This window comes from Mauremys mutica, chromosome 6 (assembly GCF_020497125.1).
Source record: "Mauremys mutica isolate MM-2020 ecotype Southern chromosome 6, ASM2049712v1, whole genome shotgun sequence".
In the NCBI taxonomy this organism is placed as follows: Eukaryota; Metazoa; Chordata; order Testudines; family Geoemydidae; genus Mauremys; species Mauremys mutica.
This window is the reverse complement of record NC_059077.1, coordinates 78,477,160-78,501,979: the sequence shown is the minus strand read 5'-3', so window position 1 is coordinate 78,501,979 and position 24,820 is coordinate 78,477,160. Positions and strand designations below refer to the sequence as shown.

General features: G+C 43.2%; 1 long non-coding RNA gene across 3 annotated transcripts in view; it reads left to right on the top strand.

The window, feature by feature from the left end:
* Positions 1-23,686, top strand: part of LOC123372397 — a 37,529-nt gene extending 13,843 nt beyond the window's left edge. For all 3 annotated transcript variants that reach the window (XR_006580261.1, XR_006580263.1, XR_006580262.1), the window contains exon 3: positions 23,443-23,686. This is a non-coding gene — a long non-coding RNA (uncharacterized LOC123372397). The remainder of the gene's footprint in view (positions 1-23,442) is intronic.
* Positions 23,687-24,820: the final 1,134 nt, after the last annotated feature.

The window sequence follows — 24,820 nt, the reverse complement described above, 5'->3', positions numbered from 1 at the left end:
GAAAAGGATTTTGGCCCTGGGTTCTGCCACACTTGGATAGTTCAAAAACTTTGTATAGAACAGAAACAACTTATAAACAAAGTTTTTATATAGATTCTGGGAGGATACAAGTCAAGTCAAGGCAAAGCATCACTATCAATTTTATTTAACTTAGGTTCTTGAGTGGCATAGAATTCTAAGATGTAAGGTCCTTTCCTTTGGTACTGTCATTATTTGTTAAAGCAACATATACCACCTATAGCCTGCTGATGAGACACAAGGAGCATGAAATGTGTGTATGCATGGTGTGAAGATGAATGCAGTGTTCCAGTGTTGAAAAGAAGGCTTTAATCCAAATGTTGCTGGTTAGCAGTGGCTGGTCTTCATCGTTGCATCAACACAATGTAGCTAGAGTGTACCGACAAATCTGACTCCGTAGTGCATGTGTATCTGTGACACAAGGACACTCTGCTTATCTGCTTGATCCTGTGAATAGGCAGGAGAACAAAATTTACAAGAACCTTCTTAGTAAAGTGTCCTAAGAGCAAGATTATTGTAAATTTCAACACATTTGCTCCCAAATGGGAACAGAAATCAGCATGATGGGCCCATACACGCTTCTAGCACATGCATCTAGGTTTATGGGGACACCAAGCTGTTGGATTTGTTTTTGCAGACACTCAAAAGAATAATTCTAACTAAGCTAGGTTGTGGTCTCATTTTGGGGTGAAAATGGGGTGAAAACCAAAATGAAAGAAAATGTATGATTTTAAAGGTAGGCTAAATTTTGTGACTGCCATCCTTTAAGTGTGAAATACAATGGCATTTTTCTCTGAGATACCCTGTTTATACATAAAATCTAATGATCAGATTCACGGCCTAACTGCTATGTAGAGAATATTCTTACATGTTTATTCCTATTCTATTATTATGTCTCAAAGGATTTTTCTAGTGCATCCACAGGGCTAACCAAATAAAGAACTCGTACACCAAAAGTACATTTTGGAATATGTACACATTACAACCAGCGAGTTAGTTACTGTTGCTTAGATTGAACACAATACAGCCTAAGTCGCAAGGTTGAAGAATAGCATTTAGTTTAATAAGATCTTAATCTGCACATATTGATTACAAAGTTCTCTGAGCTGTCATGGTGCCTGAAAGACAAGGTAGGTGTGGTAATATCTTTTATTTGACCAACTTCTGGGTGAGAGAGACAAGGTTTCAAGCTACACAGAGCTCTTCTTTAGGTCTGGGAAAGGTACTCCAAGTGTCATGGATAGAACAGATTGTTTAGCATAAGTAGTTGGCACACATTCTAGGGCACCATTCAAGGTACCTCACCCACCTTGTCTCTCTCTAATGTCCTGGGACCGACATGGCTACAACAAGACTGCATGACACCTGAAAGTTTTTTTTTTTAAAGAGGTTGTTTGTTTTTTACATTAGAAAATCAGGTCCTGTCACACCTGGATGGCTGGATAACTGGTGAATGGTAATATCAAAATTGACAAGAGGGAAAGGTGAGCAATTGAGGAGAAGGAATTTTTAGTCAAAGGCCTACACTGGGAAATTAGGTTGGTAAAACGTCGTCACTCAGGGGTATGAAAAATCCACACCCCTGAATGGCTCAGTTAAGCCAACCTAACTCCCAGTATAGATCATGCTAGGTCAACGGGAGAATTCTCCCATCGCCCTAGCTACCAGCTCTTGTGGAGGTGGATTACCTAGGTCAACAGGAGAGCCCCTCCCATTGGCATAGGTAGCATCTTCACTGAAGTGCTACCAGAGGTGCTGGAACAATTTTTATAGTGGGGGTGCTGAGAGCCATTGAATCAAACTGTAAACTCTGTTTATAATGGAAACCACTTCAAGCAGGGTGTGTGGCAGCACCCCTAGTTCCAGCACCTATGAGCGCTACAGCAGCGCAGGTGCATTGGTGCAGCTGTGCTGCTGCAGTGTTTTAAGTGTAGACAAGCCCAAACTGTTTAAAAAGCTTTTTTGTTAGTTTAAAATCTATTTAATGTCAATGACTAACTTCCTCGCCATACAGTCAGTCTTAAGAGTAAGAACTCCCATATCTTCAATTGAGGAGAACTAACAACATCAGTCCTCTGTGATACCCCCAGCAAGTCCTTCAGCAAAATCAAACAAAGCCAGACTTAATGTTCCTGATACTTAAGTTAAAAATACACAAAAACTTACAAAAAATTCCCCCCAAAACATCCAAACCTTTCTTCATCGTAAAATAGCAGAGAGGCCAAGTAGCACTCATTATGCTCTTCCAGTATGACTGTGAACCACTGATAACTAATCTCTGGGAAAGATTTTCCAACCAGTTATGCACCCACTTTATACTAGCTCCATCTAGGTTATATTTCCCTAGTTCGTTTATGAGAAGGTCATGCAAGACCATATCAAAAGCCTTACTAAAGTCAAGATATACCACATCTACCGCTTCCCCCCCATCCACAAGGCTTGTTACCCTGTCAAAGAAAGCTATCAGGTTGGTCTGACATAATTTGTTCTTGACAAATCCATACTGATAGTTACTTATCACCTCATTATCTTCTAGGTATTTGCAAATTGATTTCTTAATTATTTGCTCCATTATCTTTATGGGTACAGAAGTTAAGCTGGTTGGGCTGTAATTCCCCGGGTTGTCCTTATTTCCCCTTTTCTAGATGGGCACTATATTTGCCCTTTTCCAGTCTTCTGGAACGTCTCCCGTCTTCCATGACTTTTTTTCAAATATAATTGCTAATGGCTCAGATGTCTCCTCAGTCAGCTCCTTGAGTATTCTAGGATGCATTTCATCTGGCCCTGGTGATTTGAAGACATCTAACTTGTTTAAGTAATTTTTGACTTGTTCTTTCCTTATTTTAGACTCTGATCCTACCTCATTTTTACTGGCATTCACTATGTTAGATGTCCAATTGTCACCAACCTTCTTGGCGAAAATTGAAACAAAGAAATCATTAAACACCTGTGCCATTTCCACATTTTTTGTTATTGTCTTTCCCCCTTCATTGAGTAACGGGCCTACTCTGTCCTTGGTCTTTCTCTTGCTTCTAATGTATTTGTAGAACGTTTTCTTGTTACCATTTATGTCCGTAGCTAGTTTGATCTTGTTTTGTGCCTTGGCCTTTCTAATTTTGTCCCTACATACTTGTGTTATTTGTTTATATTCATCCTTTGTAATTTGACCGAGTTTCCACTTTTTGTGACAAACTTTTTTGAGTTTTAGGTCATTGAAGATCTCCTGGTTAAGCCAGGGTGGTCTCTTGCCATACTTCCTATCTTTCCTATGCAGTGGGATAGTTTGCTCTTGTGCCCTTAATAATGTTTCTTTGAAAAACTGCCAACTGTCTTCAATTGTTTTTCCCCTTAAACTTGCTTCCCATGGGATTTTACTTACCAACTCCCTGAGTTTTCTAAAGTCTACCTTCTTGAAATCCATTCTTTATTGTGCTGTTCTCCCTCCTACTACTCTTAGAATCATGAACTCTATCATTTGATGATTTCACCCAAGTTGCCCTTCCACTTTCAAATTCTCAACCAGTTCTTCCCTATTTGTCAAAATCAAATCTAGAATAGCCTCCCCCCCAGTAGCTTTCTCCACCTTCTGAAATAAAAAATTGTGTCCCCTTTAACTATCTACTCTTGGGACTCATTCACTTCTCTCCTACAGATGCTAATATTATCTCACTTTTATTATTGTAAATTATTTATATCAGAAAGACAGAATTGTTGAATTGATGCAAGAGAAGATGCCATTAGTGTGACAGCCATTTGACCCAACTAGCTGTAAAGTTCTTGTACTTCGATTTTTCTTGTATCCTCTTTTTTAGGCATTTGTCTCAGTTGTACATTTGTGCCTTGGTAGATTGAGGAATGTGCTAAAAATGTTGAAGAGACTAGGTGGGTTACGTAATATCTTTTATTGGACCAAGTTCTGTTGGTGAGAGGGACAAGTTTTTAAGCTTACACAGAACTCTTCTTTGGGGAAATGTGCTCAGTGTCACAGCTAAATACAAGATGAAACTGATTGTTTAGCATAAGTAGTTAACACATATTTCAAGGGACCCTTCAAGGTGAAGTGGCCAGCTGACACTTCTCCAGTCATGGAGAGGGAAAGGAGTGTGTGTGTGTGTGTGTGTGTGTGGTGGTGGGGAGGTGTGGAGGCAGGGGGAAATCCCAGGGTGGTGAATTTATTGGGTTACAGATTGTTGTAATAAGCCATAAATTCAGTGTCTCTATTCAATTCATGATTTTTCGTGTCAAGCAAAGTAATGAATTTAAGCCCCCAGACTTGTCTTTTGAAGGTATTATGCAGGTTTCCTTTGAGGATGAGGACTGAGAGGCCAGATAGAGAGTCATCACTTTGTGAAAAGTGTTTGGTTTGAAGAACAGAAGAGGGGGGCCAGGAAAGATTGCTTTCAGGATGTAGTTTCCATTGAGTATGGGTTGTAATTGTTTAACGATACCCCATATGGGTTTCAGTATGACATGCTCGCTGAGAAACAAGGGGTGTGTGGTCAGAGGGTGTTTGAATCCATATTGAAGAAGCACCAGTAGGGTCTATCTGGGGCAGTTAGAGTGCAACACATTAAAGTGCTTTTACTAATCACACCCCTGTAGTGTGCTTTGCTGTGCCATGCAGACAAGTCCTAAATCACATAGTTTATTTTGTTGAGTGAAATATCAATCTGTATTTGCTCAGGGAAGTCCCTAGCTATGTTAGGAACACCACAATTTCTCCAGATCATCTCCAGTTCATTCCAGATGTCACAACAGGACTCAGCACCAGGTAGACTACCTAATCTTTGTGACCCAGCACTGTAAGTAGTCTACCTCCCTGTCAATGCATAATTGTTCCCTATAGTACATCTCCTAGAGAATTGTGGAGTCCAAGTTTAACACCCAAGCGGTGTAGCTTCTACCACTTTCCATGGGAGAATTCTCTGTGTTCTAATCATTCTGCCAAAATTTTCCCTTACTTTTATTGCATTTCTCTTTTTCATTCCTTTGTATACCCTATTACCCAATCCCCTGCCAACTCTGATGTTAACAACTTTCAGATACCTATAAATTGTTATGAAGTCCATCATTAATAATCACTTAACCAAAATATATACATTTAGCTCTTTTAATATACCCTCAAGTCATTTCCTCCATCCTAATGATCATTTATTGCCCTTCTCTGAACTCTGAATTAGTTATTGACGATTAAGTTAATTAATGATTTAATTACCTTTGAATATGTGACATGCTGTGTGAGTGCTAAGCATTTAGTAGCATCTGTGTAGTATGCAGAGAGAAAATAAAAGGCATCCCAGTTTTATGTTTACTGCACTTAAGTTTCCAAGCACACTCTCTATGTGCAGAGTTCAGCAGTCATTTTCTTCTCAGAGTTCAGAACAAACACTCAGGAGATAAACACATACACAGGGCTCTCTGTCTTCTCTCCCTGTCCTCTCCACTGCCCCATGGAAACTTTAGTACCAGGGGTGGCTCTAGACATTTCGCTGCCCCAAGCACGGCGGCATGCCGCAGGGGGCGCTCTGCCGGTCGCTGCTCCCGTGGCTCCGGTGGACCTCCCGCAGGCGTGCCTGCGGGAGGTCCACCGGAGCCGCGGGACCAGCGGACCCTCTGCAGGCACGCCGCCGAAGGCTGCCTGCCTGCCGCCCTCCCGGCGACTGGCAGAGCACCCCCGGCGGCATGCCGCCCCAAGCACGCGCTTGGCATGCTGGGGCCTGGAGCCGCCCCTCTTTACTACTTCTTACACTCAGGGTGTATTTTACCCTTCTCAGTTGAGAGAATTCTTATGTTTCTCCATACACAAAGAACAAATAGGTAGGAATATTTTGGTGTAGGTGTAGTTAGACAAAATTTAACAAAAACATCTCCAATAACACTATCTGACTCCATATAATATTACAAGAAATTCCTTTGTTTGAGATTATGAGAACAAAAGTGTTTTCACCATAAGACAGCGCACAGTGTCTCTCTTTTCTGACAGTCTGTACTGAGCTCCTCACAAAATGGCTGCTAAGTTTTGTATAGAAGGACAGTGCTTAGGAATGTAAAGGTCCACAAAAAATAAAATACATACCAGTTTCATAGGCACATTATTGGTATTGGATACTACATGCCATATGACTGTCTGGGTTTGAACTGATTTTTCAGTCCAAAGTCTGACAGGAAAGTGGTGGCAATTGTAGCAGGTACAGATAGGGCTAAAACAGCGACAGTGGTGATCACACTTATTAAATGGGGCTATGGTGCTGATGAAACTTCCATCAGCAGGTAAGATATTGATGGTAGCAAGCAACGGCACATCTATTTGTTGTACTAATAGCAACGTTTAGTATATTGATACCATCTTGTGGATTATAAACCATTTTGGGCCTCATATATAATCTAACTGTATTTGGCTCAGTTTAGGGAGTTAAAAAATTTAAAACTAAATAAGTGGCAGCAGGCAATATATAATGCTCTCTAGTCTGGGTTTGCATGGCATGGTCCTTCTTAAAAAAATATATAGTGCATGCTACCTTAACTTGGGTTGCAATACAAGCTGAAACTTAAAAACGAACAGGGAACCAAGAGAGCAATGAAATTTCCAAGCTGTGCAGTTATTGGACAGCATCCTACAAGAACGGAATTTGTTGCCCTCATTAGCTTCTCAGAACTATATATAAAGTATAAGGAAGAAATAGTAGGGGAAGAGATCATAATATGCTTTCAAGAATTGCTTCCAGGCCTAGAACTCATGAATGGAAGTGCAGAAAAAAAGTTAGAACATACTTCTATGCTTTAGGAATATACACATGGATTTTTATCCATTGACCTACAGAATGTTAAACTAAACCTTGACGGTCCCAGTACTACTACCAACAATTAGCACTGCATCGATGTGCAGTAACACCTTTTTAAATGTACACACCGTTCTATTTGACAGTTTAGAAAAAAATGTGTTTTTTTGAAATCAGATCTGCCTCTTCTGATTCGACACTCCTTCTGGTTCCTGAGTCATGTTTCAGGCATCCCAGATTTTGGCAAACCAAATGAGGGGGAGAGGGAGGGATTGATTAGGTTAAAAAATGGAGGACTTCACTAGGAAAATGTAGTAAACAAGTCGTTGGCACTATTGTGTCAGGGAAGGCGTAATTGCCATAAAAAATAGACAGCCTATGTATGGTAGCTGAAGTGGGAAGCAGAATAATGGAGCTGTTTGTATTGTGTACATACTGTAGACAAAATGGCATTAATTTATAAAACTGACAGGCTATACCATACTTTTTAGGTAAAGTATGCACAATAATTTTTGTAGCAATCCATTATATGCCTGAATCCACTTGAATTCCAAAGTCATAAACTGCAAGTGACTACTCCAGTATACGAAAATTGCTTCTATTCAAATGTACACCATCCAATATCACTTAAATGGAAGATTTAAAACACACAACTCTTCTCCCCCTTCCTTTCTTTCCTCACGCTTTGTATAAATCTACATCTTCTATATACACTCTGCTTGTCTGTGTGGGTGTCTGAATGTGTCTCTGTCTCAGCAATGCCAACAATTACTTGATAAATCCATTAAGTTATCTGCGGGGCATATTTCCTATCAACCTAACTTGTCTCTGGATATTATCACTGTTCTATTCAAATAAAGATAAAATGGCCAGTGTAGGCCAGAAGCTATTTCCCACAGAGGTGTTAATTAGTAATTTTGCATAACACTGACTACATAAAAGTCTGACCTGTACAGTCCAGTGGGGTAAACTCCAAATAACATGCCACTTCAGATTGTGGTGCCACATTTGGCTAGAAGACAAAAATTATCAGGGGGCAGCCTGCCAACAAATAAAATGAGGTAACAGGACAAGGAAGTGGAAACAGATATATCATAGCTCTAGTCAATTAGCTGCTTCAAAATGTGTGTATTGGGGGGACATCTCCAGGATAGATTGTTTCAGCTTTGAAATAAATGAGTTTGTCTACAGGTATTATTTCATTCACCTTCCTATCCTCCTTATTTCTCCCCTCCCCGACTTTCACCCTTTTGCTCTGTCTTTTTTTTTTTTTTCCCTGCTTTTCTTCTGGTTAGAGTAACATGTATTGGTTACCTATTTCTATAGATGTAGTCTTTATATTGTCTTACATTTGTAACATAGATCACTAATAAACTGGGGGTAGGGAAGAGAGATGAATGCTATTTTCTCCTAAATGTAGCTGTAGGTTTACTTTTCTGACAAAGTTTTTCTGCTATAAAAAAATTGCATCCAGTATTGGATACATTCACATCTCTCCTGACAGCCCAGTTCATCAGCGTGGCCTTCAGAGATTAGCCTGTGGCAACAGAACATGAGCACTACCCTATTAACTTATGTATATAATATTAGCAGTCTTCACTATCTTCTGAGTGTGTGCGCGCGCACGTGTGGTTTGTCTCTTAGGCAAGCTCTGTGGGGCAGGAACTTTTTCTTCATTTGTGGCTTGTGGAACACGAGTTACATTGTCAGCACAGCAAAAAATAACCATAGAAGTTAGAGATGGAAGATTCTGTTAGATCATCTTGTTCCTCTCATAATGATATACCGGTAAGTAATTAACAATTAACTCAGGAAACTGATATATTTTTCCATTCTTCATGACTGAACTTGAGAAGCAATTATTCCGATTGTGGAATTTCTCTTGATTTCTAGTTAGAGCTCCATAAAATGTTCACATTGGTACCAGGAAGACATGTTTTTGCCCATGTTCCTCCCCCAAACAGAAAACAGTTTTCACTCTTGCTTCAGATAGTCCATGAAAATGTCAGGCCATTGTTACAGACAACAAGCTGTCTGTTCATACATGAATATTAGTGAGGAGATGGCTGGCCCAGCTCACATTCTCACCATTGTTTTAACCTTTGAAATGTCATCACAGCTTCCTTCTCCAAAAGAAACACCTTATTTCCCACTTTGGTATTCTTTATCTCTCTGACTTGCTGAGATAGTTACTTATTTTGATAAAAATGATCTAGAAAGCATCCCGTCTAATTGAAAAAAAATGTTTGTCCTGTAAGTGGATGCGAAAGAAGAGGAACTAGACTTTTGTAAAGCTGTGGGAGTGATTTATGCGGATGTAATTTTAGATTTGGACCAGTGGTCATGGTTGAATACACGCAGGAGTTGGCATGCTGCATTTACAGTCTGTCAACAGGTTCTCCTGGCCAGAGAGAAATCTTTAAAATACTTATACATATGTATGGGATTCTTTTCTGTTGCTATATTGAAAACATGGTGACTGCAGACTTTTATATTTCTTGATCCTTTGACAGTTTAATTGCTAAAAGTATGTGTGAGGTGCTATGTGGACTTTCCATACTCACTGCTGGACAATGTGGCATCATTGCCCTCAGCAATTGTTTGTAGTAATAATATCCACCTTGAAAGAACCTGATGAGTTAAATTGCACAATTGCTCATGCATGTGCATACACACAGTAATCGGAAAGAATTGATGTATGAAGCTGGGAGAAAACTAAAGAGGAAGATTTTAATCCCCAACCCTAGGTGCTTTGAGGAAGTTTTGAAACAGTTATTCAGCGCAGGTTCAGAGATTCAGTTTGAGCTTCTCAGCTTATTTCTTCAGACCTTATTTGATAGGAAGGAAAAAATAAAACACCAACATGAAAGAAGCTCCGAGCTGCATCTGTCACATTAAAGAGACTGTTAAAATAGTGGTAAAAAGCATCCATCAGGGGATTTGCAGGATTTCTGCAGGAAAGTGTGTATCCCCTCTGCCTGCACAGAGGATGATTAGTAAGGCATGCAGACATAAAGACAATGAGAATTCTTTAGTTCCAAGTCCCCAGTAAACAGGATTCTAGGAGATTGGATCTGAAGTTATAACTATTTGGGTTCTACCTGGTTATGTGACTGATGCAGGGAAATCCAATTTCTAAAGCTAACTGCACAAAATTTTTCAATTAACAGGTGTTTATATCTATCTATCTATATAATATATATTATATAGATAGATAGATAGATAGATAGATATAGATATGAAATATATAGATATATGAAAAAATCCCTCCCTGGTGCTCTCTTCTTGTAGTGGTCATTAATGACTTCTGAAGTGCAGCTCTATGTAATCGTGCACTTGATCATCTTAATTAATATACTCCCTTGAGAGCTTTCATGATTAATGCTACTTTCTGATGGAAACTAAATTAGCCCTGCCAGGGTATATCTCTTATAAAACTATGATTGTATACATTACAGGGATTTTCCCCCTTCCTGTTATATACTTTGCCAGTTCCTGTATTTCCTCAATGTTCTTTTGGGGAGCAAATTTCAGGCAAGGTTTATAGTTTCTTTTTCTAAATGGCCAGTGAGCTAATCTGGGTATAAATTATTCCTACTCACTATTCCTCCATTTATAAATCCAAGTAATGTTTTAGCCCTTTTAGGAACAGCATCTCACTGGAAGCTCATGTTAAGTTGCTTGTTCACTGTGACCCCTAAATCCTTTTTGGACTCACTGCTTTCTAGGATACAGCCCTAGAAATGGGATTCTGTAGGTATGGCCTACAGGTATGGCCTGCATTCCTTGTTCCTAGATATATTACTTTGCATTTGGCTGTATTAAAACATATTTTGTTTGAATTGACAAAGATCACTCTGTATGACAGCACTGTCCTCATTATTTAACACTCTACTTTTATGTCTCTGCAAATTTTATCAGCACTAATTTATATTTACTTCCAAATCATTGGTGAAGATGGCGAATAGTGTTGGGCCTACTGCTGATACCTGTGGTACCCTGCTATACACATCCTGCCATTTGATGTTCATTGCCCATTAACTATCTTTTGAGATTTGACAGCCAGTTCTTACCTCATTTATTTGTGCACATTGTATAATGCTATTTTTTAAATCAATGTTGTGTGGTAATAAGTCAAAAAACATATGAAAGTCTAAGTATATTACACCTATGCAGTTAGCTTTATCAACCAAATTTGTAATCTGCTCAAGAAGGAAATCAGGCTTGTTTGTCAAGACCTTTCCTCCATAAAACCATGATGACTGGCTTAACTATATTTCTATTATTTATCAGGTGAATCTGATATAACTCAGGACATCCTGCTTTCCCTTTTTGAATATTGGCACCACAATAGCACTCTTTGTGTCTTCTGGAATTTCCCTGTTATTCCAAGATTTATTAAAATTAACATTAATTGTTCAATGATATCTTCAGACAACTCTTTTTTAGGACTTTTGGTTGCAAGTTATCTGTGCCTGCTGATTTTATAAAAGTTTATCTCATCTCGAGAAGATGTTTAATATCCTCTTTAGTTACTAATGAACTGGAAAATACCCATCATCCTTCTTCTTTCCATATAAGTAACAACTATTTATTGAACCTTCTTTTTGTATAATTAGTAACAATTATACCGTCTCCATCTATTATTGGGCCTATACCATCACTAGGATTCCTTTATCTCCTAATATATTTGAAAAAAAATTCCTCCCTATTAGCCTTAGCCCTGCCAGCCAGAGATTGTTCCTAAATGTCTTTAGTTTCCCTTATCAATTTTCTATATAACTACAATTTTTCATAACTGAGCAATCAGTATACATTAGATCTTTTCACTCCCTTTTCCATTTGTTATATATTGCTCTTTTTTTTTAAAAAAAAAAATCTAATTGCTGGCCTCACTTTCCCACTGAACCAGGATGGGCTTTTTGCTGGAATCTTTAGATTCAGCACACAGATCTCTGCCACTTGAGCTAATGGAATAACTGATAGCAGCAGTAACGGTAGGTTTTCATTCTCTGTGGACCAGCGCTGGAGGGGGATGGAGGACACACTTTGCCTGTTGGTGTCATACATAGGGCAATGGTGAGACTCAGGAATTTTGTGTTTCATTCCAGGTTCTGGAGAGACCTGTGTTCCTATAGGCACAGACTCTTCTGCCCATTCTCCCTGTGTGTGACATCTTCTTCCTGTCTCTTTCAAACCTCTGGCTTCTCTTTCTAGTCATTCTCCTCACCTAGTCAGGCTCACTCTCTACTGCAGTCTCCCTGCCCAGCCAATCCTAGTCACCTCTCTGGATTTTCTGTCCCAGTCTCTTTGCTCAACCATTTCCAGTTTCCCCATTCCTGGTTCCTCATCCAAATGATATCTCTTCTCCATCCTACCATCCAATTGCCCCCACCCACCCATATTCCCCATTCCCACTTGCTCCTAATTCCAATCTTCCTCCGTGGATTCCTTATCCAACCTGTGCCCCCTCTGTCTCCTTGTCTTGGTTTCCTTGCCCATTTACTTACCTCTCCAGCTTCTAGTCTCCTTACCCAGCCAGTCGCAGTCTCCCCCATGCTAGTCCCTGTTTTCTCTCTTCCTTCTTCCCCCACGCTCTATATCCCAATCTGTTCTCCCCACCCCCTACCACAGATCTAGGTCTGCCTTTGAATCAAGCAGCTTCCCTCTCCATACTGTCTAGTTGTGTGTGGGCGGGGTGGCGGGGGGCGGGGGGGGGGGAAGTGTGTGAGAATGCTCAGGAGATAGTTCTTCTCCTCTTGCCTAGACCTGGTACAGCCTGCAGCAACCCAGAGCTGCAATTAGAGGGAAAGTCCTGCTCAGTTCTGGGCTGGACCACACTCAGTGTGGATGGAATCTTGAGGAATTTAGCTGCTAAAATTTAAAGTTTCTGAGCATGTGTCATCTCTAACTTTTCAAAGGCTTATAATTTGGCCAAATTTGGGTGGACTTCCAAACAGCAGGAGATGGATCTTTTTCTCGCTGTTCCAAATCTGCCATTCCAGACAGCACTCTGTGCCTCAAAAGGTTCCTCTTTTAGGTTTCTCTCAAAGTCCCATTACCAGCACTTCTGTTACTGTGTGTGTGGTGTTCTTGTCACTTCAGTGTCTCTCTCTGTTCCTTCTCTTAAACACACACAGATAAAAACAGTTCCACCAATCAAAGCCCTGCCTGCTGCATTTGAAACCCATTGGATGCCAGGGTTCGGCTTCTACTCAGGCATTCCATATCTCTTGTGTTTTGGGTGCTACTGCTATACCACCACTTTTTTACAGTTATCCTTGAATGAAAGACCCAAAATTTTAATTCAACCCTCTAAGTGACCAACTCATGTATGACGTGCAACCTGGAACTGTGGGATCACTGTGCCATCTTAACTCTTTAGCCAAGGCTCTTTAACAAAGCTATGCTAGTGACAAGCAGCAAACCCCTCCAGGCACTGTGATCACTTGGCCATCAGCAAGTGGAACCCAGCTGTATTACATGAATGATCCCTGAGCCACACATGAATCATAGAGAGAGAGAGGCACTAGTCAATCACCTCAGCCCCCAAGGCTTGCATCCCAGGTACTCTCTACCATTAATTTTGACAACTCCTTAATGTGCTCCATGGCTGCAGAGGCTAATACCACAAAACCAAAATGATAAGTGATAGGCTCCTAAGGAGCTTCTGTGTTGAGAACAGCAACATTAATATTGGCTGTTTGTTGCCTTCCTCCCAACACAGGGCATTTATTCCTCAGATGATCGGTGGAATCACAGTGATAGCGGGGGCATAGGGTTGCGGTGGGGGGGTTGGAGTGAGGGCTCTGGCTGGGGGTACAGGCTCTGGGGTGGGACTGGGGATGAGGATTTGGGGTGCAGAAGGGTGCTTTACGCTGAGATCAAGGGGTTCAGAGGGCAGGAAGAGGATCAGGGCTGGGGCAGGAGGTTGAGGGATTCAGGGGTGCAGGCTCAAGGCCGTGCTTACCGCAAGCAGATCCCAGAAGCAGCAGCATGTCCCCTCTCCGGCTCCTCTGTGGAGATGCAGCCAGGCAGCTCTGCGCGCTGCCCCGTCCGCAGGTGCTGCCACTGCAGCTCCCATTGGCTGTGGTTCCTGGCTAATGGGAGCTGCGGGGTTGGCGCTTGGGGTGGGGGCAGTGTGCGGAATTCCCTGGCTGCCCTTATGCATAGGAGCCAGAGAGGGGACATGCTGCTTCTTCCAGGGAGCCACGAGGCGCGGAGGCTAGAAGGGAGCCTGCCAGCCTTGCTGCACAGTGCCACCAACTGAACAATCAACGTCCCGGTCAGTCGTGCTGACCAGAGCCACCAGAATCCCCTTTTGACCAGGTGTTCCAGTCAAAAACCGGGCACCTGGTCACCCTAGCTGCACCACTGTGGTGGGATCCCAAGGTTACAACCTGGAACTGTGGGGGACCACTGTGCTCCCTTAACTCTCCACCCTGGGGTGTCTCTCACAAAGCTATGACAGTGACAAGCAGCAACACATCTTCAGACACTATGTTCACTCAGCCATCAGCATCTGGTGCCCCACACCCAGCTAAATTTCATGAATACTTCCTGACCCAGTCATGAATCATACAGAGAGATGCACCAGGAAATCACCCCAGCTCCAAGCCTTGCACTGCAGGAATATATTGTCTTACACTGCTCAAGACTTTCTTGAACATCACAAGTTCATTAATTCGTTTGCCACCCCAACAAATGGGTAGTGGACATGCAACAGCCATTGTTAACCTAAGCTGAGATTCCCCAAGCACTTTAATAAAAAACATACTGTTTTAGGTAAAATATAAAACATATTTGTTAACTACAGGAAGATAGATTTTAAATTATTATAAATAGCAGGCATAGAGATCAAAATTGGTTACCAAAAGAAATAAAAATGGAAATGCAATCTAAATTCTAACTTTAACAGACTAAGCATGATTTGAATCAAACTCTCTCTCATCCTAGTAGATGTTCCAGGCAGCTGTAGTTCTCAATACTAAGACTGAACTTCCTTTCAGCCTGGGATCAATCTCCCTAATTCAAAGTCCTTGTCTTCCAGATGATCTTCCAGGTGTTTATCGGGTGGGGGAGGGGGAAGTGAGGGGGATTGGCCAAGTAATGATGTGATGTCACTGCCACTTTTTTATACTTTCTTCCAGCTGCTACAACGATCCTTGCTAGTTTGCTCCCATGTGTACATGCGTTCTCTGAGGAGTCCCTAGGAGAGTGGATTCTTTTTGATGGGCCATCAGTGCATGTCTGGCCCTCCTTTGTTGCAACTGAAAGGCTAGCTGTGGGCATTTTCCAACCTCACAACGTATTTCAGTAACACATAGAGCAATACTGCATAACTTCACATACAATGGTAGTACATACAAGGCAACAGGATACTAATGTTCAACAGATGAAAATGATATCTCACAGGGAATGCATTGTACAAAATATATCATAATCATATCACCGGGGTGACTATAGGGGTTCCAGGGTGTTATTCTGAGGTACAGAGTGTCACACCATGACTATATTGTGAGACTTGAGGAGGCAAGATATTTTTCTCAGTTGGAGAATTGATATTCTTTGACAAATTTGGGTGGGTACCTGACTTGGGCACAGAGTTGCCACCCATCCATAAATATATATCTGTCCATTTAGCTCTCAGGACAATTAAAGAGACTTAACCTTATTTCAGGGCCTCTCAATATCATGATGTTATATCAATAAGTAATGAAGCTGCACCAATATAGTGTGCTGTTACTCAGTGTGCAAGTGTGTTCCATCACACTCCAAGTACAAAGCCACTATGCACAGTGGAAATTGAATGGTATATGGGAAGTGCTATTTGAGTGCCAAGTATTTTATTTTGCCCAGCAGGCATGTATAAATAGATGGAAATCCTACAATAAGTACATATGGTGAGAACTTAATGGGAGAGTTTAGTGAGGCAAGGTGGGTAGCACTGCAAGCTGTAAGTCTGATGGGATCATACTGGTCACACCCTGTAGTTTTCTTATTTGAGAAAGCAATCATTGTCCTCATTTAGGAGACTTACATGTTTGTGAGTTTGTCACCATCTCAAAAAATCCTGGAGCATTAATTCAGGAAGTTATCATTAAAGGGAAGGAGTTCTGTGTGATAAAAGCATTAACCATAACAATGACTGTTGGTACATGGCGTAAAGGAGACAGATTACACTCCTGTCAAACTTCTTTACAAACTGATTGTCACAGTCATGGCTGACTGGCCCTAGTGGATGGTTGCCAGTTTGTTATATTTAGATCCTACATGTATCCTAACCAGCTAGATCTGGGAAGAGTCCAGTGTGACACTCTGTTCCTCAGAGTAGCACCCTGGACCCCCCCATTCACCAAGATGATATGATTATGATGTGTTTCGTACAGTGCATGCCTTGTGAAGTATCATTTGAAAAGTCTTGATCTGATGAACATTAATATCCTGTTGGATTTTATGTACTGTCATTGTATGTGAAATTAGGAAGTACTGCAATCTATGTTACTGAAATATGTTGGGAGGTTGGGAGACCCAGTCTGGTTGGACATCTCTCAGAATTAGAATTTCCCTACCCTCAGTAACCTTGAGGCACCATGCCAGAAGAAGGGGGATTGGTGAAAGCCCTTTAAAAAGGAGGCTTGAAACTGAAGTCTTCATCCACAGCTGAGGGACAGTCTCGAAGTGGGGTGGGGGCTTTCTGTGAGCACTGGATTCCCCTTAGGGGCTAGAGCGCATGCTGGGAAACTGTTCAAAGGCAATTGGCAACTTGTATTAGACAAGGGAATTTATCTAACATAGAAGTAAAAAGCCTGAGGTTGTATGAATTAACATAATTCAGCACTGGATGCCAGTCTCACTCCACCCACATGCAATTAACACAATTCTTTGCCACTGGAACCTTTCAGCAAGTGACTTGCATTTGACTCCAGTCCAAGTTCAACTTGGGAATGTCGGCTGGTAGCAGAGAAGATTCCCAGAATTCCATGCCACACCATCAGGGAAAAACAGACTCTGGCATGGAAAAATAAAAATAAAGCAAAACCAAAGTAGCGGCATAAATCTAGAGAGGAGACAGAGAAAAAGTTGGATAAAAAAGGAAAAATCATTTTAGGTCACCTGGCAAAACTCCAAGAGTGACAGAACACAAGATAATGAAAAACAAGAAGCATGAAAGAGCCCATTTTCATTTACCGGATCAAAACATAACAATAACAGAGCCAGGGTCTACTGGCTCCAAAAGAACCATTGCCTCCATGGGCCCTATGCCTGATCCTTTGACTGAATATATTACTCACAAATGCTATGTCCCTTATTACAGTTCTTGTGATACTCCCCAGGTGTACTCACGATTGTGAGGTACCTTCCCACCACTGGCTCTTAGCACGAGGAAATCACTTCTGTGCCTGCTGTGAGTCAGCTCCCTGAAATCACCAGCCTCTGGCAACACAAGCACTTCTTTCCAGGCCTTCACAGGCCTTACTGTCTCTGTACAAGTTAGACAAAGGCACACATCAGCCCCCAATTCCTTGAAGCATTCCCTGTAGAGTCCAGGCCTTATTCACTGAATACACACAGATGATCAGGCCTGATGTTCCCAAAGGAATAGTACACACCAGTTGGTAGGATTCAACTCAGGATCAGAACTTAAATATACTTATAGTGAAAAACAAGAATGTTCTTATTTTCAAAGAACGGGGATTCAACTGATAGTGAGTAAGGATATTGGAAACAAATGGTCACATAGGTTATGATTTTGTTTTCTTTCTACAGACTAAACTTAACTGACAAGTTTCCTTCCTGTCTAAAGAAGCTTATCTCGCCCAAAGTTCTTTCTGGTGTTTTCAGCCAAACCTGGGTGAGATCTCTCTTTCATTAAGCAAACTTGCTGTCCATTTACTACTTAGGTGAAGGAGGACAGGACCTTGTCTTTGGCCTTGTCTACACTATAAGACTATTTCGAATCAACTTAGTTCGAATTTGTGGATTCGACCTTATGAAGTCGAATTTGTGTATCCATACTAAATACACTAATTCGAATTTCTGAGTCCACATTCACGGGGCCAGCGTCGACTTTGGAAGCGGTGCACTGTGGGAAGCTATCCCACAGTTCCCGCACTCCCCGCTGCCCATTGGAATGCTGGGTAGAGCCCCCAATGCCTGCTGGGGGAAAAAATGTGCTGAGGGTGGTTTTGGCTAACTGTCATTATTGAACCGTCACTCCCGCCCTCTCTCCCTGAAAGTGCCGGCGGGAAATCTGTTCGCGCCCGTCTCTTGTCAGTTACAGCGCGTACGCCACAGCACTGCGAGCATGGAGCCCGCTGCGATCATCGCTGCACTTATGGCCGTTGTCAACTCCTCGCACCTTATCGTCCACCTCTTCTACAGTCAGCTGCTGAGAAATCGGGCGAGGAGGCTCCGGCAGCGCGGTGAGGACAGGAAGTCACAGAGTGGCGCAGACCTCTCACAAAGCAGGGTACGCCGCGCCGTGGAGATCATGGTGGCAATGGGTCAAGTTCATGGTGTGTAACGGCGATTCTGGGCCCGGGAAACCAGCACGGACTGGTGGGACCGCATAGTGCTGCAGGTCTGGGATGAATCACAGTGGCTGCGAAACTTCAGGATGCGTAAGGGCACTTTCCTTGAACTCTGTGACTTGCTGGCCCCTGCCCTGAAGCGCCAGGACACACGGATGCGAGCAGCCCTGAGTGTGCAGAAGCGAGTGGCCATAGCCCTCTGGAAACTTGCCACGCCAGACAGCTACCGGTCAGTAGCGAACCACTTTGGCGTGGGCAAATCTACCGTGGGGGTTGATGTGATGCAAGTAGCCCACGTAATCGTTGAGCAACTGCTCTCAAAGGTAGTGACTCTCGGAAACGTCCAGGACATCATACATGGCTTCACTGCGATGGGATTCCCAAACTGCGGTGGGGCTATAGATGGGACTCACATCCCTATCCTGGCACCAGCACTGATGTACATACAGCTTGTACAATACAGGACGGACATCCTCCTGCTCCTACATAGGTCTCTGGGGTGGGGGACGGTTTCAAGTGGTTGTGCATGTAGGGGTGGGTTTGCAGGAAGGGGCGAGTGGTGCCGTCTTTGCATACGGAATTGGATGCAGGCTCTGGGCTGTGGGTTTGGGCGTAGGAAGGGGTGAGGGGTGTGGGGGAAGGGTGAGTATCTGTCCGTGGATGAGGGCTCTTGTTGGGGCTCAGGGCAGCGGAGAGAATCGCGCCTACGGTGGAAGTGCATGGTAAGGGCAGCATGCCTTAACATTAGGGGGTGGCAGGCGCTAGGACCGTGGACAAGCGTACACATCACAGAATGACCCGGGGCAGCATACACCACACAGAGGGACCCTGGTGACTACTGAATGCAGTCTGTGTGTGCCCTGCAGTTGATCCTGCCCCCGATAGTCTGTACCCTGCTAATGTAGGCTATCCCGTGCAATTATAAATCCGCTGCCCCCCCCCCCACATACACAGTCTTCTGACACGAAAGACGTGACGGAAAGAGTGAACAACAGCAAACAGCTTTTATTAATCTACTACATAGTGGGGTGATGAAACTTGGATTTGGGACTGGGTGATCCTGTAAGGGAAGCGCTTCTAAACAGTTATAGCGTCAGAGGTGTGTGGAACATTAGCGCTCAGCTGTGGTGCAGTGACAGTTCTCACGGCCCCTACCGCCCCTCCGTCTTGTAATTTTCGGTGAGGGGGGGGACAGGACTTCTTGGCGTTGGAGGGTGGTTGCAGATACAGTGCAGGGGGGCTCTCTCCTCCTGCCTGCGGTCCTGCAGAACATCAACAAGGCGCCGAAGCGTGTCCGTTTGCTCCCTCATTAGCCCAAGCAGCGTTTGAGTCGCCTGATGGTCTTCCTGCCGCCACCTATCCTCCCGTTCGATGTGTGTGCGATGCTGTTGAGAGAGGGTCTCTCTCCACTATCTCTGCTCTGCCGCTTCGCCTCTGGAGCAGGCCATCAGTTCCGTGAACATCTCTTCCCGAGTCTTTTTCTTTCGCCGCCTAATCTGAGCCAGCCTCTGCGAGGGGGATGCCGGGGCAGTCCGGGAAAGATCAGAAGCTGTGTGATGAGAAACAGTAAATGATTTCCTTGAACAGATACATGTTTGCGAACAGTGAACACAGTCTAGTCAGTTTCTCTGAACAAGACCATACAGGGCACCAAGTCTCACGAGATCTCAGGAAAAGTTCGAGATTTCGGAATACGCTCTCATTGGCGGCGCCATTGCACAGGAGAGCGGACAAGCGGGGAGAGACAGCATAATCCGTCTTGCAGACAGTCCTGATAAGCCTTAAAGTAGATCATGCTTATCAGTTAGTGGATAGCTGTGCTCTCCTGCTAAAGGCAATCTGGAAAGCAGAAAGGCTGAGCCTTTTCCAGGCCCTCCCGCCAGTGCACGGGAAAGATCAATGTCTGCTTGTTCTCTGTGGCCTCCAGCACGTTAAGTGAGGGTCGTTGTTATGCAACCTAATTGTAAACCGTTAACAATAGTAACAATACACTAATTGCCCGACTTAGATGCAGCCTGTCCAGACCGACATCACCCTGAGGCGGGTCACTCGCAGTCAGAGAGAGCGGATGCTACTGGAAGCCCTGCACAGACCAGGACCATATGCAGCAATGCTGGTGGAGGCGATGATTCCTCTCTACATTAGGATCTCCTGGCGCGGAAGAGTGTGCTTCCATGGAGCACCGAATAAGGCACCTCTCCCCAGGAACCTCCTGCGGAGGCTTTTCGAGCTGCTCTCTGAGAGCTTTGTTGAACTGTCCCAAGAGGATTACTGTTCAATCCCTATATGTGTGGACCTACTATTTATATAGTTTGACATGTAAAATTTTGTATATAGTATTTCTATTTTTTCTATACCCGTTTTTAAAAAAATAAAAGTTTCCATGTTTATAGCACTTACCGCCTGATCCTTCCCCTGATTCTGAGTCCGGGTTAACGGGCGGGGAGGGTTGGTAGGGGATCTCTGTGAGGGTCATGAAGAGATCCTGGCTGTCAGGGCAAGCGGTATTGTGTTCGCTGTCGCCTGCGCCGTCCTCCACAAACCCTTCCTCATCTTCCCCATCGGCGAACATCGCCGAGGAACTGTCCAGGTTCACTATGCCATCCTCAGAGTCCACGGTCACTGGTGGGGCAGTGGTGGCAGACCCACCGAGAATGGCATGCAGTGCCTCGTAGAAGCGGCATGTCTGGGGCTGTGCTTCGGAGCATCCGTTTGCCGCTCTGACTTTTTGGTAACCTTGTCTCAGGTCCTTGACTTTCACGCGGCACTGCATCGCATCCCGGCTGTATCCTTTCTCTATCATGGCTTTGGAGACCTTCTCGAAGGTCTTTGCATTCCGCTTGCTGGAGCGCAGCTCCGAGAGCACAGACTCCTCGCCCCACACAGCGATCAGATCCAGGACTTCCCGGTCTGTCCATGCTGGGGACCTCTTTCTATTCTTGGATTGGCCGGACTCCTCTGCTGGAGAGCTCTGCATCGTTGCAGGTGCTGCGGAGCTCGCCCCGATGTCCAGCCAGGACGTCAGATTCAAAGTGCCCAGACAGGAAAAGGAATTCAAATTTTCCCGGGTCATTTCCTGTGTGGCTGGTCAGAGAATCCAAGCTCGGACTGCTGTCCAGAGCGTCAACAGAGTGGTGCACTGTGGGATAGCTCCCGGAGCTACTAAGTTCGATTAGCATCCACACCTAGCCTAATTCGAGCTAGCCATGTCGAATTTAGCGCTACTCCACCTGTCGAGGTGGAGTACCAAATTCGAACTAAAGAGCCCTCTAGTTCGAATTAAATGGCTTCCTGGTGTGGACGGTTGAGCAGTTAGTTCGAATTAACGCTGCTAAATTCGAATTAAAGTCCTAGTGTAGACCAGGCCTTTGTCCCTGAAATATATTAGAGGAAATTTGACGTGTACCTTTGATATGCACCTCAAGATAGGTGCCCCTGTTCCCTTCTGCCCACTGTTTACTTCTTCCTGTTACTTTTCTCTCTGAAGTTTTCACAATCCTTCATTAGTATTTGGCTCAGACTGGTGAGAGGAGAAACAATGTGACCCATATAATACTTAATTTGCATGTAGACAGCCAGATAGAGAAAAGTTTCTCGGCTGACAGAGAACCTCCTTTTTACCTTTGCTGGTGATCTGGCCCTAGACACAGACTTTAAGAACATAATTTTCAGCATAGCTACATAACTCCTTACACAACATCTGTACCTGCATTTTATGCTGATATTGGTGACCAGTGTGACACTAGCTGTTATTAGCAAACTCTCAAGACACTTGTTGGTGAACTAGAATGTACATACTAGGCTCAAGAGATCCATGTATTTCTGGACCCCCTTGCTAGTTGGCATTAAGAGGTTCTTGTGTTACAGCTACTATCGCTATCTTCAGAGGGTTCCAGAAGCCTTCTTCCCTTTCCAGCCAACACCTGGGTGTAAGGTCGTTATTCCTATGTCTTGTATTGTCAAAGAGCTGCCCCCGCCCCCCCACTGAGAAGTCATCTTGGGAGCCAAAAAATAAGCATAATCTGCCCCCCGCCCCAAACCTGGACATCAGGAAACGGAAACACTTCCTGTTCCACTGCAGCAGCAGCTATACTAAGCCCAAAGGTAGATATGCCCCTTAAAGCTTAACATGTTAGTTAAGGAATCCTGCAGGGGTTAGGAATTCTGTGGTAACATCATCCTGTTTCATCTGATTACCTCCCGTTGGATTACTGCAATGTACTTTACTTGGGGCTACCTGTAAAGTCTAGGAAATGGGCCCAAACTGCAGTACACATCAAACTTTGGAGGAATTTTATTAGATACACATCCAAATAGTGTGAACTGTCATTTTGAAGAAAAAAAAAAACCAGACAGCTAGAAGAGACTGTTTCAGTCCACCTAAGCCATCCAGGTTTTGTTTTTCATCTACCTCTTTTTAATTACATACTGTGGGCCCACACCACCGGGATGAATTTTACCATGTGATAATTCATTAATGTCTGTAACAGCATTGAAATCTTTGGCTACAAGACACTGTAACTGTGGTATAAAACTTTTGAGCCATATACAGAATAGTAACACAATGATGCTTTCAGTTTAAGCATTTATTAAAAGAGCTATGACTACAATAAACTTGTCTGGTATTAATGTGTGTCATGTGTTCCCACAGGAGGCTCATTGAAACTCATCTATAATGAATGTACCATTAAAGCAAAGTGTCACTGAAAGGTCTTACTTTCTAGAGCATGTCCTTTCAAAACAATTAAGCAATTAATTACTGTTCTCTAACCTGATCAGCTAACTGCTGTCCTGACCAAAACACATTGTGTCTTTTCTTGCTACTATTCTTCTCATTTTATCTACCCACCTTTTAAAAACCTTTTGTTCATGTCATAAGGATCAGATGTTCGAAGGAGGTCATTTTGTGAGCTTTATGTTCAGTGGGCCCTTGGAGATTTTGACATGTCTCTGCTGAAAGATATTTGATTTGTAAATGTAAATTACACAATTTAAATTGTCATGATATTGCAGAACACTTTGCTAATTCCTATGTACACTAATATGTAGCAAGAACTCCTGTGTGCCATTTTTCTTTAACTTTGTGTTATGTGGTTTTACCTATGTTCTAGGTGATAATGTCTAGAAGGGATGTGAATCTAAGATGAAGAATAATATGCAAATCCCTCCCTGTGAGCAAGATGGCATGTTGCTAGGATGGAGCAGGACCAAGCTACCAATAAAAGAAAAGCTTCTGTAGTCACCAAACTGAACCAGAAAGCATTGGCCTTGAGGGATCATTGCTGAGCACAAGAACAGCAGAACAGTTGGAAAGCTGTTGGTAAAGCAGTAACCACAGTTCTTGAACTGTTTATTCACTGAAGTAATTTTATGGTTTCTTAGCTCTTAATCATTTTAAATGTCTAGTGGCCAGATCTGTGGAGTAGATCTGAAATCCCCAAACTGTGATATTCCTATTAAAAGTCTTCACACTCCTCATAATTTATCCTAAAAAAGCAAAATCTATAGGTTTTTTATGGAGGGAGGAGTCTTCTATAGAAATACACACTCCAGCTTCTCTCCTATCTCCACATCTCTATTTTCGGATGCTCTAACGTCATTTTCCCTCTTCTGTCCTCCCCACTATGTTTCGTTCTGCATATTTTTCTGCACCCGGATGTCAGAGATTAATAACTTTCATTGGAGTTGTTATGTACTATGGGGAGAACTAGACAATGATTCACCAGCACCTCGTCAGGTGAAGATCAGGAATATATTTTACTATGTGTTGGGAAGGCTCCTCATTACAATGCATTTAGCCAGGACCACAGCCATGATTTACAAGGTCTAGAAGACAAGATGTCAAAACAGGGCCACTGAGCTGTGTCCCATTCTCTCCTTGTTTCTGTCCTAGTGTTTTAATGAGCCCTTCATCTAGCTAGGTACCTGAACCACCCATGCTCACCCAGCCATTCACTCATATTCACTGATGTAGGTATCCTCACCCACTCACACTGACACAAGCAGGCACCCCAGAGAGGCAGACAGGCATGGACACTTAACGCATCTCATTGCTATTTAGTTAAGTTAGTATTTTATTGGCCTGGCAAGGTACAAAAGTGTTAGAGATCTGCCTAGTATCACTCAGAGACACAAAGCCTTTGCAACCTTTCACGGCTTCAGTTAGAGAGTGCACGTTCTCACTGATTTCAGAGTGGTAGCCGTGTTCTCACTGAGTTCATGTACTATATTCACAAGACTATGGAATGCTGTATTGAACTTGGTGCTCTACTTTTCCACAACACTGTTCACTTTATGTAAGTTAAATCTATTTCTGCTGTGTGCTGCCAGGGGCTAGCTAGATGGTGACTCAGACTAAATGTCTGCAGAAGAGAGTGAGAGGGATTAAGAACCCTGCTGTGACAGAGGGCAAGTTGTGGCACCCTAGTTGCTGAGCTTGCTGCAGCATTGAGAAGCCTGTAGGACTAATTGCATGCAATCAATCTGTTA